The 16,577-nt window shown below is 36.5% G+C and overlaps 1 protein-coding gene across 10 annotated transcripts in view; it reads right to left on the bottom strand.

Annotated features, from left to right (window-relative positions):
- Window positions 1–16,577, bottom strand: part of SLC16A7 (solute carrier family 16 member 7) — a 178,898-nt gene that overhangs the window by 107,455 nt on the left and 54,866 nt on the right. For 6 of the 10 annotated variants that reach the window (XM_072742336.1, XM_072742335.1, XM_072742331.1 and 3 more), the window contains exon 2: window positions 3,260–3,315. The exons of the other annotated variants lie outside the window; for them this stretch is intronic. The gene's annotated coding sequence lies outside the window, so the exon portion shown is untranslated. The remainder of the gene's footprint in view (window positions 1–3,259; window positions 3,316–16,577) is intronic. 10 annotated transcript variants of the gene reach the window in all.

Here is a 16,577-nt window from a genome sequence, read left to right as displayed (position 1 = left end):
CATCACTACCCAACCCAAGCTGGCCTGTTGCTACAAAGGAACATGTGGCTTTGTTCCATCATTGTTCTTGCTGATCCAGACTAGCTCGGTCATGAGTAAAATGACCTTAGAGCTGAGGATTAGTCTCACCACTCTCTGAGGCAATTATAATCACAGATTACCACCACTCTCCACACCTCATTGGGCCTTTCAAATATTAACTTAGTATTGTGACTTAGGCCCACATATTCCTCCTTGGACACTGTGATATTCATTAATGATCACCTTAAACAGTTCTACTACCAGAGTTCTGCCAAAAGAAGCTTCCTTTAGTCTAGCATTTGATTCACAAATATTTATCAACAACTCCTACAAGGAAAGAGTTCAATAGACTAAAATTAGAGGCACAACAATGGGGCAAGACACAGCTCATGCATTCACAAAGTATGTAATTCTTTGGGAGACATCAACAAGAAAAGGTGGCAAATTACAATACTCTTGTGGTAGCTTTTTTCAACTGCAATGATCTGAACCAGCAAATACAGAAATGACTTGAGTGACTATTTCCTCAATTGTCCCAAATATGTTACATAAACATTATACACCTCAATACAAAAGAGGTATGTTAATTCAGTCCATTCTAAGACTCACGGCATTAAGTTGTAATCAAACTCTAGTTGGGAAAAAAGTCTATGGTAATAAATGGCTAATAGCCATTGTATTAGGAAGTATAATCAAATCAGCCTGAGGAGATTATAAATGTATTTTTCTTGAGTCTTTATTGGTGAACATGAGTACTTAAGTGAAAAGAAAAGAGAAAAATAATCCAAAAAGAATATTTTGGGGGTGCCTGGCTGGCATAGTCAGTAGAGCAGACAAGTCTTGATCTCAGGGTTGCAAATTCAAGCCCCATGTTGGGCATAGAGCCTGTTTCAAAAGAAAAAAGTAAAAAGAAAAAAAAAATAAAGAATATTTTGTACAAGTTTTTGGTAAGAGAGATGCTAGTACACCTGGAGAACTGGTAAATCTGGCTCCCTCTTTCTGATAGTTAGCCAAGGATGCCCCAGAAAATGTCAGAGCAAAGTCCAACAGAGACTAAAGTCACTTGGAAGAAGTAATAGACATAATGAAAAACACAGTTTCATCTTTATAAAGTGTTTCCAATATTAAATTCAGTGTTATAAGAAATGGATGCTATGATTTTTTCATTGTTGCTGACTTACGTCCTTCTAGGCTATATTAGACAGTTATTTACTATTTCCATGATTTTAACCTACATTAAGGAGAAAAATGTATTAAATAAATATTAATATAAAATGCCTTCCTGCTAAAAATTACAAAGGACTATCAGTAGACAATAAAAACCCCATATTCACTGGCAACTTGTCTAGTCCATAAGAAACAGTGCATCACTGTACTGAATTAGCTTTAATTTTGTTCAACATCCTGGAATTCTTATCTTCCATATTTATTCCATGTTGATGACATGGTCTTACTAGAATATTTCAGAAGTAGCCTAAAGAAACAACTGAATCTATTTGCCAACTACTGTCAAAAAGAATAGCTCAGTATTAATTTTGCTAAACCTAACTCATCATTTTTGGTAGATATTCTTCTACATCCAGATATAAAATGCTAAATATTCTATCCAACAGGTTAGCTTCATTATACGTGACACTGTGATGTAGAAAAATCATCCTGACATGCTTATTACATCACTCCAAATTCTAAATTTTTTAAGAGCCTTGTAAGTTATTTTATGATAGAGGTGATAGAAACTTCCTGACTACAAAAAGTCAGGATCAACTCTTTTATACTTTAGAGTCCAGAATTCTGCAGCTTTATTAAAGCTTTGGTTCAAATAGCTGACTAGATCCAAAATTGCATTTGAATTAAAGTTCTTGGACTACTGTAAAGTACTCTTGCAGAACCATATTGGTATAGAGATGGAACATCCCTTCCTCCAGGTAAGAATACAAGTAAAGCTATGATTTTACATACTAATGTCATTTTTCCATTGTCTCACACAATTAGAATATAAAGCAGATCTATCCTATTGCAATAGGTGATACAGAACTGCCAGCCACTTCAGCCTTGATTGTTTGCTATCCAACTTTAGTCAAAAGTCAGCTAATAGATCAAGATATTTCTATAGAGGAGAGGTCTTCTGGGGGGAAAGGTTAAATAGGTGATGAAGATTGAGGAGGGCACTGGTGATGAGCACTAGGTGTTGTATGTAAGTGATGAATCACCAAGTTCTACTATGGAAACTAATATTACACTGTATGTTAATTAACTGGAATTAAAATTGAAGCTTTAAAAAGAAAGGTGTTCCTGCAAATTTGCATTTGGATATAAGCTCTCTGCTGCAAGCACATGATGATGAAAAATATATCTGAAAAGAGAAAACCAAAATAAATAACTAAACTAAATGGTAATGGTAATGGTAATAATAATAGTAACAATAATAAACATCTCCACTGACTACAAGCACAGTGTGGTGAAACATGAGTCTGCTGGCCAGTCTTAAAAACTGTGTGAAGGTTTCTCAAAGAATTAAAAATAGAGCTACTGTATGACCCAGCAACTGCACTGTTGAGGATTTACCCCAAAGATGCAGTGAAAGACTGAGACACCTACACCCCAGTGTTTATAGCAGCAATGTCCACAGTAGCCAACTGTGGAAGGAGCCTCGGTGTCCACTGACAGATGAATAGATAGAGAAGATGTGGTCTATGCAATGGAATATTCCTCAGCCATTAGAAACGATGAATACTCACCATTTGTTTCAATGTGGATGGAACTGGAGGAGGGTATTATGCTAAGTGAAGTCAGTCAATCGAGAAGGACAAACATTATATGGTCTCATTCATATGGGAAATATAAAAATTAGTGAAAGGGAATAAAGGGGAAAGGAGAGAAAATGAGTGGGAAGTATCAGAGAGGGAAACAGAATATGAGAGGCTCCTAACTCTGGGAAATGAACAAGGGGTAGTAGAAGGGGAGGTGGGCGGGGGGCTGGGGTGATGTGGTGATGGGCACTGAGGGGGGCACTTGGTGGGATGAGCACTGGGTGTTATGCTATATATTGGCAAATCGAACTCCAATAAAAAATATACAAAAAATTAAAACCTAAAACAGACAGTAAAAAGCCAAAAAATAATAATAAGTCTGCTGGAATCTGGAGCCAGAAGCAGTCAATGAAGCAAAAGTTCATGTTCTGTGTAGTAGAGGGAGGACTTGAACAAGTGTTCCATGCAAGATCAGAGATGAGACTCACCAACTGATGCAAGCCAGGTGCCAGTCTAGGCCTGTCTTCCACTCCCTCAATTCCTCCTGAATGGAAGAAACAAAAATAAAACCGTTGCCCATCACCACCTGGGGCAATATTTTTTTACACTGAAGCCAAAGAGACACAGGCAGAACTTTGCAACAAAAATCAAATGAAGCTAGTCCACGGCTTATGTCTAGATTTCTATGATTTCACACAACCACAGGATGTGGAGGAGTGAGAACTCTCTTACAGTTTGAAAACTGATTTTTGAAGCGATGCATATCTTATAATCATTAATTCCTCTCCTATGTACCCATTTGTGCACAAGAAGACAAGTAAAGAATGTTTGTAGCTACATGGAAATAAGAGTTTTAAAAAATTGGAAACAATTCAAATGTACATCAATAAAAGATTAGATAACTAACGTATGTACATTCTTGTTAAAATGTCTATATTACCCAAAGCAATCTATACATTTAATGCAATCCATATAAAAATGCCAAAAGCATTTTTCACAGAACTAAAACGAAGAATTCTACAATTTGTATGGAACCACAAAAGACTCCACGTAGCCATAACAATCTTGAAAAAGAAAAGCAAAGCTGGAGGCCTCACAATTCCAAACTTGCAAGTTATATTACAAAGCTGTACTGACCAAGACAGTGTGGTACTGACACAAAAACAGATGCACAGATCAATGGAACAGAACAGAAAACTCAGAAAGGGACCCACAACTATATGGTCAATTGATCTTCGACAAAGCAAGAAAGAATATCCAATGGAATAAAGATAGTTTCTTCCACAAATGGTATTGGGAAAACTAGGTAGCAACATGCAGAATAAAACTGGACCACTTTCTTACACCATATACAAAAATCGATTCAAAATGGATGAAAACTTAAATGTGAACCAGGAAACCATCAAAATCCTAGAGGGGAACACAGGCAGAAACCTCTTTGACCTCAGCCATAGCAACTTCCTACTAGACATGTCTCTGGAGGCAAGGGAAACAAAAGCAAAAATAAACTATTGGGACTTCATCAGGATAAAAAGCTTCTGCACAGCAAAAGAAACAATCAACAAAACTAAAAGGCAACCTACTGGATGGGAGAAGAGATTTGCAAATGGCATTTGTGATAAAGTGTTAGTAGTCAAAATCTATAAAGAACATATCACGCTGAACACCTCAAAAATTAAAAATCCGTTTAAAAATAGGCAGAAGACATAAATAGATATTTTCCCAAAGAAGACACAGATGGCTAACAAACACATGAAAAGATGCTCAACATCACTCATCCTCAGGGAAATACAAATCAAAACTACAATGAGATCACCTCACACCTGTCAGAATGGCTAAAATTAACAGCACAGGAAATAACAGATTTTGGTGAGGATGTGGAGAAAGGGGAACTCTCTGCACTGTTGGTGGGAATGCAAACTGGTGCAGCCACTCTGGAGAACAGTATGGAGGTTCCTCAAAAAGTTAAAAATAGGACCATTCTATGATCCAGCAATTGCACTACGAGGTATTTACCCAAAGGATACAAAAACACTAATTCAAAGGGACACATGCACCCCAATGTTTACAGCAGCATTACCCACAATAGCCAAATTATGGAAACAGCCCAAGTGTCCATGACTGATGAATGGATAAAAAAGAGATGGTATATATATATAATATTATATATATATTATACACATATAATTATACACATATACATTTAATATATATAATATGTATATATATAATATATATATACACACACATACACACACACACAATGAATGTTACTCCGACATAAAAGAAAAGAATCAAATCTTGCCATTTGCAACAATGCGATTGGAGCTAAAGAATATTACACTCAGCGAAATAAGTCACAGAAAGACACATACCATAGGATTTCACCCATATGTGGAATTAACAAAACAAAACAGATGAACATAGGGGTAAAAAAAAAAAAAAAAAAGACTCTTAACTACAGAGAACAAATTGATGGTTACCAGAGGAGAGGTGGGTGGGGGAAAAGGTTAAATGAGTAGCAGGGATTTAGGAGGGCCCTTGTGATGAGCATTGGGTGTTGTATATAAGTGATGAATCATGAACTTCTACACCTGAGACTAGTATTACACTGTATATTAACTAACTGGAATTTAAATAAAAACCTGAAAAAATATGTATATTCATGGAATGGAATATACAGAGTTAAAATGGAATATACAGAATTAATATATACACAGCTAAACTATATGTTTGAGCCAGCTCAAATAAAGCATATGGCAAAAGGATTAATCAGTATGATGCCAATATATGAAGTCTGATAACTCATAAAACTTTATGAAATATTATATATAGAAGCACATATATATGTGTGTGTATATATAAAGTATAAAACTAATAATAAGAATAACCCTTATCCCTGGGTGGCGCAGCGGTTTGGCGCCTGCCTTTGGCCCAGGGCGCGATCCTGGAGACCCGGGATCGAATCCCACATCAGGCTCCCGGTGCATGGAGCCTGCTTCTCCCTCCGCCTGTGTCTCTGCCTCTCTCTCTCTCTCTCTGTGACTATCATAAATAAATAAAAATTAAAAAAAAAAGAATAACCCTAAATTCAGCAAGTCCATTATTACAGGGAACAGGTAAGTGAAGAAGGGAAGGGAGAAAAGCATGGGTCTCCCTCTGCATCCATGAATCATGAGTCCTTAAGTACTAGTAACTATATTATGCACATACTGTGTGCTTGGCACCATTCTAGGCACTGCGGATAAGCAATCAACAAAACGGACTAAAACTCCTGCCCTTACACAACTTATATTCCAGTAGAAAAAGAGGAGGAATCAGAGAAGAAACTTGCCTGACAAGTTCGGCACGAAGCAGAGTCGAGGTACACTGTAACCCATACCCAGATATACAGAGAAGAGTTATGATGCCAGGTTATTTTAACAGAACTCTCGGGTTAAGTGGGAGAGGGGATACATGCACTATATATGGATTCGTGTCTCCAAGAACTTCTAAGCAGCCTATACCACTCTGAAAATAAGTCATTAAAGAAGGAATGGAGAGGCAAAAGATAAAAAGTAGAAATACTAGTTTCCCTAGAAAATCTCCAAATCCCCAATCAACTTTTATCTGGGGGATAAAAAAGAAAAAAGAAAACACTGAGAAAAAAAAACAAAAAACAGGTGCTTCTCCATATGCTTTCTCCTCTACCTCCTGTCTGCGATGGCCAATACCATGCATCCACTTGGCCTGGCTACGGTGCCAGCTGTTGGGTCGGCCGATAGCCTCGATAACCGCTGCACAGGTATTTTATAGAAGTAATTCACATTTATGACCAATTGACTTGAAGTGAAGAAAATTGCCCTTCACAAGGGTGAGCCTCATCCAATCACCAGAAGGCCTTAAGAGTGAAAACTGAAGTTTCCCAAAGAAGAAAGAATTCTGCCTGAGTCTCTAGCCTCCTGGCAGGCCCTACGAATTCTGGACTCAAGACCAAAACATCAGCTCTTACGTGAATCTCCAGCCTGCTAGCCTCTCTGCGGATTTCAGATCTGCCAGCCCCTGTAACTGCATAAACCAAGTCCTTAAAACTAATCTCTCAGTGTTGCTTCATTGTAGAGCTCTGACTGATGCAGAGGACACAGCACGGAGTCACAGAGAATTGTTCTCAAGCCTTAAAACCCAAGGGAACTTGTTCTGCTAAGTTGCAAATTTGCTTTAGACCAGTGACCCTTTTTTTTTTCCCTTCAAATTTCTTCCTTTTTGAGGGGGAATATCTATTCTATGTCTGTCCTACTGTTTTATCTTGGAAGCAGATGACTTGCTTTCTGGGCTTCACAGGTCCACAACTGGAGAGGAACCTTGCCCCTGAGGGTCTATACCCCAAGTCACACCCTTTAACCGATTTAAATAGAACTTGTTTTTTGTTTTGTTTTGTTTTGTTTTTATTTAGATAGAATTTGGACTTAGAGGTGAGGCTACAATGGTTTACACTTTGGAGGACACTGGGAATGGATTGGGAGAACGTATTTTTTACATGGGAAGGACATGACTTTGGAGAGGGTCAGAGGTTGAACTGTGTCCCTAAAAAAAAAAAAAAAAAAAAAAAAGTACATTTAAGTCCTCACCTCCAATAGCCTATTTCCTTATATTTGGAAATAGGGCCAATAAATACGTAGTTAAGGTTATGCTGGAGTAGGATGGCTCCTAATCCAGCATGACAGGTGTCCTTATAAGAAGACGAACAGATAAGATACAGAAATACAGACCGAAAGCCATGTGAAGACTGAGGCATGGATTGGAGTCACGTTCTCACAGCCTGGGTGGGGCTGTCAGAAGATAGAAGAGGAAAGGAAGGACCCTTTCCTTTTGAAGCTTCCAAGAAAGTACAGAGGACACAAAGCTCTCGTTTCAGACTTCAGATCTCTAGAGCTGATAGAGATTAAGTTTCTGTTGTTTTTAGCCACGTAGTTTGTAGTAATGACAGCCCTAGGAAGAGCTCAATAAGGGTTTATAGTCTACCAAGTAAAGTTTTATGTAAGTTCGCCTGATTCTCATACTAAACAAGCGAAGGAAGCGTTATTATTATTATTGTTATAAAGCCCATTTATAACTCACTTAACAGAGCCTCTTATAGGTTATGTGACTTATACACAATTTGCAAAGCAAGTTACCTGTGATGCTGAGCCTTTGAGCTAAGAGTTCCAACACCTACCCTCTACAGCATTGGGAGCTTGGTATTCTCTGTTTATCTTTTAGATAGATCTGTGTGTGTGTGCGTGTGCGTGTGTGTGTGTGTAGGTAGGTAGGCAACTGCAGAAGGAATTTAATAGACTTTTCAGCAATTCATGGAGCACATCAGATAATGGGCTAAAGGAACAGAGACTTTTTGATGGTAACCTGATTTGCATATTCCCAAAGGAAAACTGAGAAGTAGGTGAATATCCAATGGACACAGTGAATTAGAATAGCGCCTACATATTAATATGTGCAAGCCTGATTCTGAATATCGGCACATCTCATAATAAAAGTTGAATAGAAGAGTCTACTAAAAACGTGATAAGAAATCTATACATAGGGATCCCTGGGTGGCGCAGCGGTTTGGCTCCTGCCTTTGGCCCAGGGCGCGATCCTGGAGACCCGGGATCGAATCCCACATCAGGCTCCCGGTGCATGGAGCTTGCTTCTCCCTCTGCCTATGTCTCTGCCTCTCTCTCTCTCTCTCTCTCTCTCTCTGTATGACTACATAAATAAATAATAAAAAAAATTAAAAAAAATAAATTCTTAAAAAAAAAAAAAGAAATCTATACATACTCCACTTTAAAAAACCACTGTCTTAATTGTCAGGGTCTCAAACTTAAATTTTAAAATCCTCGTAAGCCAAATAATTGTTTTATCTCTGCAGAGCATGCAGATTATTTCAAAACTTAAATGAATATAGTTCCTATTTATATGCATATCTTTATTTTACTCATTTTTACATTTCTGTAATTAGTGAAACTACAGCCACTTAAACGTTAAGTTATAAATTATGAACGTGTCAGCATGGTTTTAATGCATATCAAACTGAGTACTGGCAACACTCTTCTTCTTTAACCTTGAGAATTTAAATGTACCTAAGCAAGTCCATATACGGAGAGAAGAACAGGACTATATACATGAGAATAAACGGACACACAAATTTTAGCAATGTCAAGGGTCAATCTAGAAAATATCACCAGAGAATTACACCTTAAATGCCAGTGCTTATTTAGCTATACTTCCACATAAAAATGTATTAAGACATAAAATATGATTTCCCATTCAAAAAACAGTAGGAACGCTAATAACCATTAACTCTATTGTCCTCCAGTAAATGAAGACTTTGGTGTTAGTCCCAGGTCTCCCAATAGCTGTTGTTACTTTCCCTCTCCGGACTCTGGTCCTTGCACATAATGTGATGTTCTCCTAGATGCCTGCTAGCTCCAAATTCCAATTGCAAAATCACCGATCACTGACTGACATTTAATTGTAATTCAAAAGAAATATAAATGAAAAACCATCACAATAAAACTTAGCTTTTAATATTTACTCGTCTTTATCACTTGAGTCCCAATACAACCTCTAAAACCAGTTTTCTTGACCTTGGATGCTTGCTAAATTAAGATAACAATGTCCAGACGCTCTAGAAAAAAACAGGACTCTCTACATAAATTCTTCTAATTTGCAGCTCTACTGGCTTAAACAATCCCTCTCTTTATCCTGGGAATACAATGCAGAATATGATCACCTTATAAATGTATAGATATTTTTATTTTTAGAAACCAGCTTTGAAAACTGTAAAATTTAGTAAGTGATGTCTTTAATCACGTCTAAACTATACAGATAGTATCACCTGCAATGTAACTGTCAATAACTTCTTATCTTGTCATAATACAATCCCTAACATTTTGGGAAGAAATTACCTAAGCCTCATGAAAAATTAATTTATTTTTACAATTTTTCCAGTGAAGTACACACAGAAATTTATAAAACATGATTTAAAATGAGAAAATCACTTATTTTTGACATTGTTATATAACATCAAATAAAAATTAAATTTTAGTGATTAAAGATTGTGTTATTTTCAAAACGTCAGTGTTAAGCAAACATTAAAATTTTCCTTACTAATGAAGACTTGGCATGCTTTATAATTTTAAGTAATTATGATTAATATATCTTTCTAGCCAAGAGGCTTAAGAATGACAAGTCAGTTTTAGAAAAACATTTAAATCCTATTTCCATCGAAAGCAAGCACAGAATACCTCATTAGCCTTAACTCTATACAACTCAAAAGCAAAATCTTTAGAAAAGGCTAGTCAATATTTATAGGTTCTTTTCATTGTTTTCCTTAAGCTTAGAACATGAAATCAGCTGATATTAATGAAAAAAAAAAAGCCCACGTCTATAATCTAAAGAATAGCCTAACATGGGTACAATTTGTATTTTTTAAAAGTTACCTGGATGGAGAACAGAAGTTTTCTACTTCTCGCAGGGCTCAGAGCTGAGAACAGAGGCAACTGATCATTAACTTTTAGCCAGAAGCAATCTTGCAAACATACCTCAAGAGACTCTTTGCTTTTCCCTTTCCTCTCTCTTCTCTCAAATAGGGGAAAGGTAGCCCTCTATTTTCTGGAAGAACTTGCTTTGACAGGCACAATGAGTTCAGACTTTCACAGTAAAGTTAACTTGGCTTCGATCATATCCCAGCTCACAGAAAGCAACCATTTCTGTCAATTTGAACTGCTAAATTTAATCTTCTAATTCTTTTTCTCTGAGCTGATATACCACATTTTCAAGTGTATTTACCACCACGTGATTTCAAATTGTGTATAGAAAACAATGCAAAAGTCCTATAATATATAAATTAATGTGCCAGTGACTCTTCACTGAGTCTAGGACTAGATAATTCAGTAAGGTATGAACAATAATAAAGAGGCCAAGGTCAGGAGCACCTGGGTGGCTCAGCTGGCTAAGTGTCTGCCTTGAGATCAGGTGATGATCCTGGGGTCCTGAGATGGAGTCCCAGGATCAAGTGCCGGATGAGCCTCAGGGGAAGCCCTCCATGAGGCTCCCTGCTCGGTGGGGAGTCTGCTTGTCCCTCTACCCCTCCCCTCCAATTCCCTCTCATGTGCTCTCACTTGTGCACACGCACGCATGTGCATTCTCTCTCAAATAAATGAAATCTCTGAAAAAAAAAAAAAAGGAGGCCAAGGTCATGTGTTGAATTTCTCAAGCAGTTAGCTTCCTTTTGTTGTTTAATCATAAATCATATTCCGTATTGACCAGCCATTCTGTAAATGCATGTCCTCTATCAGAAAGGGTCCTAGCATATGAGTGTGACAGTTATTCTGATAGTGAGTCAGTGTCACCATCTCTGATTTGAAGAAATTACACTAACCTTTGGAGAAATGAAGAGCTATCATTTACTGGGTGTTTCTCATATGCTAGGTATTATTTTACCAAACATTTTATATCCATGACCTCTTTCTCTAAGCCATAAAATATAGACATTATGATACATGCTAATGAGGACACTGAAGCTCATAGTTTTGATTACTCATATGTAAGGTCATTTGTCTGATAAATATTGGGTACTGGATTCCAATTCTAGTTTGGATTCAAATCCCTGTTCCTCTCCAGTGAACAGCAGGCCATCCTACCCATGGTCAGTGGGTGAGGGGAATTTGATTCCTCACATAAAAGATGTTATTATTTATACCCAAGCATTAAGTGATAGCTAGCTGTAAAATATGCTGCTCAAATATTTTATTTATTTGTTTGTTTGTTTACCTATTTATTTAATTTTAAGTAGAATCCACACCTAGTGTGGAGCCCAACACAGAGCCCTAACTCAAAACCCTGAGATCAAGATCTGAGCTGAGATCAAGACTTGAGCTAAGATCAGAAGTGGGATGTTTACTCGAGCCACCCAGGTGTCCCCCAAACATTTTAAAGGGCTGCATTTCTAAATGCATATACTGGTTACAATAACCAAATAATAACATAAATAATCTCTGGACATTTCCACTAATTTATTTAATGAAATAAAGTAAATGCCTATATACATAATACGGCATGCAATTATTCTGTCTCCTTTATTAAAACTAAGTTCAAAAAATAAAATAAAATAGTTAAGAAATTTTGCCTAATGCAAAATTAGACATACACTGAAGCTGAAATACACAGAACATATTGTACTATGGATTTCATATTTATGTAGTATATACGATAATCAAAAGCAGAGAACATCTTTACAGACAATCTTCAAATACCTCTGTTCCAGAACAGCACAGTGTTTAGTAGCTAACAAATGTTCAATTATATTTACGTGGGGTAAAAATTACCTGACATGATATAGATAATTAATCAATTAATAACTTCATTTTGTACTCTGCAGATATACCTCAAAGTAGATTCATTTTCAAAAAATGGAAGAGTAAAATTTCAATAAAGTCATGTGCTTTATCAACTGCTTTAATATATTACAAATATGATAATAAGACTCAATTTTACACAAAGAAATAATTATCAACTTTATTAAGTAAAGCATGCTATTAATTATATCGAGAATGCTACGTTTGAAAAGCTCTCAAATGTATAATTTATATTTTCCACTAGTATTATTATAAAAGTTCTACAGCTAAACAAAATGAGAATTACAGACACATATCTAAGTTTGATATGTAAAAATTATGTCATCAAGAAAGTAACTTAACATAAGGCCCATAAAGATTAGAGTTGGGAGGAGGCTGTACAATATATTTTGTACTTATTTTACATGATTTGGCTTATTGTTATCACAATATTAAATCCTTGAAAAATTACTATTCAAGGGATAGAACCCATGGTCTGTTAAGAAAGTCCATCAGAAAAATTTAGAGAGCTCTTAATTATAAATATTTGCTTTTTCAATGTAGAATTTATTTTTCTTCATATAAGATATTTCTCCCACCAAATTATTTTATCATCTTAAATATGCACTTTTAGCAGATCTACCAAAAAAGTCAAAAAATTACCTAATTTAAAATTAGCATTTGCTGAAGTAGAAAAAATGGCAAATATAACTAACTGTCTTTAACGTGCAACTTTGGACACCTATGTAATCACAGTAAAACATTCAACAAGTTGGCTTTTTTTTCAAACGAGAAATGTATCTTAGTGAAATCACAGAGAAATCATGTTATTAAAGTTGAACAACTAAATTCTGTGGGATGTGAGATAAATACTGACAGTCATGTTTGCTACACAAACCTTTGAGAATAGAAAAGCCACGTGCAAAACAGACTTGTTCATCACAAGCCCTGGGGAGAAAAAGGGCTGAAGGTGACTAACCTTTGCCAAGGTTACAAATTCTCAAGAGCAATTTAAAAAATATGGTAATGTGAGACTTCTTTAAATTCTAGTTTCTAGAATTCTTCAATAATGTGGGGACAGTAAAGAGAGGGAATATAGTCTCAGGGGAAAACCTTGATGAATAGCATGTGTGCTCTTGGAATAGGTTATTAATTCTGCGTTTGAAACATGACAATAAGTTCTTGGCAATGAATTTGTTTATAGCATTATTCCCAAGTTCCAAGCAGCATTTGTACATTTCCCTTGTGAGATTTTGATGTTTTGTGTATTATGACTAAGGAGTGAAAACTGAATTAATGTGGAAAGCCAAAGTTTGTCATCTGAATAAAATGTGCAAGAAAGAGCAGAAAGTTCAGGTATATACTTAGGGTGAGAAAAGCAGGGAACTAGTCAGAGGCAAAGAAAAAAAAAAAGAGAAAAAACCCAAATGCCTCCCAAACATGATAGGAATCTTCCAATGAACTGCTTTTCTCATCCCAATAAAACTTTTTATCTTATTCTTTTCCTGGGAAAGAGTATCATAATCTGAACACTCATTCTGCACAACTGATTATGATCCTATCATTTTTCTGAATTCCAGAACTATAATGGAAATAAAAAGAATACAGAAGAAACAATCCTCAGTTAATGATCCCTCAGAGTTACAATGTAAAAAGGAATTTTTTTTAAACCTTGATAAGCAGAAAAGGGAAAAAGTCTTCAGTTAAATTTGCTTTCACAGAATAATTCCTTTAAGGTTTCAATGATTCCTTTAAGGTTTCCTGCCACAGGAAAATACAACGGGAGCCAATGCAGTCCTAAACACAAAATATACAAGTATTCATCCATTTCAACAGATTCCCCCCTTTTTGCTGATGACAGTGACCCACTGGTTGAACAGAATTATTGGAGAGTGATTTATGTATATGGAAATACTTAAGACCCTTCCTTCTTTGTCTGTTATCCAGTCAATAGGATATCCTACCATATGGGGCACCTGGGTGGCTCAGGGGTTGAGCGTCTGCCTTCAGCTCAGGGTGTGATCCCGAGGTCCTGGGATTGAGTCCTGCATCAGGTTCCCTGCAGGGAGCCTGCTTCTCCCTCTGCCTGTGTCTCTGTCTCTCATGAATAAATAAATAAAATCTTTTAAAAAAATTTTTTTTACCATATTCAGCCAATTTAGGAAACATGTTCTGAGAGAGCACTTTAAAAATCTGAAAAAAAAAGAAAGAAAGAAAGGAAAAATGTCTTCTGAGCCCAGAACCTTTGATTGCACTCAGCTCTCTGCCATCACCCTCAGAATGCACTGGGGCCTCACAGTTTTCCATTAAGTATATGGGCATCCTGCTCATGACTCAGCTCAAAGTCTCAGAGTCAGCACTACTCTCTCCCTTTCTCTGCCACAAGGACTCAAATCTATCTCCTTTTCTTTTTTCCCACAAACATCATTTAATTCCAATAAATTTGGTAGCTTTCCAATTGTTATCTCAGCATCCTATCTCTCTATTTGAGCAAAGCCTCAGTATCTTTAAATTATACAGCTCATATAGGTTCAGACAGTAGCACATTCTTAGTCAAAGCTGGTCAGCAACTACCTGCCACCCCTTCCCAACACTGACACACCAGAGTCCTCTATATGCACACACACACACACACACACACACACACGAATACAAGGGGACAAGTTATAAAATCATATGATCAATGTGTACTTTCCATCTATTGCTATAGCCAAAAATGCTAACAGTAGTGTTTTAATGTGCTTTGGCTTTTCACCGCCATTAGTAAATTAGAAGCCATTAATCCTCCTGGTTTTAAAGGCACTACAAAGATATTAGACATTAACAAGATATGAAAAAATGGGGAGTTTAAGGCAACATTTCATCTACTGGCCCAGTCATATCTCACTAGGTATGAGATTTTTCCACACTTCAAAGTAAGTTTATTCTTTAATTATAAAAAAGCTTTAAAATTTTTTATTTTATTTCATTTTTAAAAGAATTTTACATTATCTCTACACCAGGTGTGGGGTTCAAACTCAGAATCCTGAGATCAAGAGTCGCATGCTCCACTGACTGAGTCAGCCAAGTGCCTCTTTAATTATTGTAAATGGAAATATAAAACCTTCAAATGTTGATGCAATGGGATATAAACAAGAAAAGCAGAATGACTATGACCAAAAAGACCAGAAATGAAAGCTGGAAAGGATATGGAGAAAAGGGAACCCCAGTGCACTGCTGGTGGGAATGTAAATTGGTGCAGCCACTGTGGAAAACATTATAAGGGTTCCTCAAAAATTAAAAATAGAACTACCATGTGATCCACCAGTCCCATTTCCATGCATACATATACCTGAAAATATCATTATCCTGAAGAGACATCTATGCTATTAATATTAAGTTCACTGCAGCATTATTCATGATAGCCAAAGTATGGAACCAACATAAGTGTCCATCAACGGAAGGATGGAAAAAGAAAATGTGATATGCATGTGTGTGCACATGCACACACACACACACACACACACACACTGGAATATTAGTCTTAAAAAAAAAGATTGATAGACCTTGAGGGCATTATCCTAAATGAAGTGAGTAAAACAGAAAAAGACAAATAGGTATGATCTCATGTACATGTAGAATCAATCTAAAAACACTGAACTCATAGAGACAGTAGAATGGTGGAGGGCTAAGAGGTGGGGTAAATGAGGAGATGTTGGTCAAAAGGTACAAACTTTCAGTTATAAGATGAATACATTTTGGGGATCTGAAGACAACATGGTGACTATAGTTAACAATACCATATTGTATACTTTAAAGTTGCTAGAAGAATAGAGCTTTCATTGTTCTCACCATAACAACAAGAAGAGAATGATAATTACATATAAGGCATGTTAATCAACCTCATTGTGGTAATAACTTCACAATATATACCTGTATCAAATCAGCACTTGTACACCTTATACAACGTTCTATGTCAACTCTACACCACAAGAGAACTGGAAAAAAAAAAAAACGTAATGTAAAGTCACATGGTAAAGGCAGTTTATAGGAGTTATATCCATCCCCTAGGACTTAATAAAAATCATATGACTTCAATTTTTTTATTCCTCTGATTTCCCTGTGTGGACTTGACTTTTCTGGTATCCCTCTGAGCAGCAGACAGACAGAGTACAGGGACCTTCTTTGCCTTTGGCTGAGACAGGTCCTAGCCTACTCACTAGATTTGATCCCTCTTGGGAACCAGCTATTTCTATTTCCTACTATGGTGCAGCATAGCTCCTTGCAGTCCTTCTTCACACTATTTTAAAGGATTATTTTTTTTTAATGTTTCATTTAGTATTAGAAAGTTTGGGTTTAGACATACACTCTACTTCCTACCTTGAACAAATTACCCAACCTCTCTGAGTCTCAGGCTTCTCACCTACCTACTGGTTTCATATTTCCTTATGGAGACACTTCTGGTAAAATAACA

Source organism: Vulpes vulpes, chromosome 16, assembly GCF_048418805.1.
Source record: "Vulpes vulpes isolate BD-2025 chromosome 16, VulVul3, whole genome shotgun sequence".
Taxonomy (NCBI): Eukaryota; Metazoa; Chordata; class Mammalia; order Carnivora; family Canidae; genus Vulpes; species Vulpes vulpes.
The sequence above is the reverse complement of the archived record's forward strand: the minus strand, read 5'-3'. Positions and strand labels throughout refer to the sequence as shown.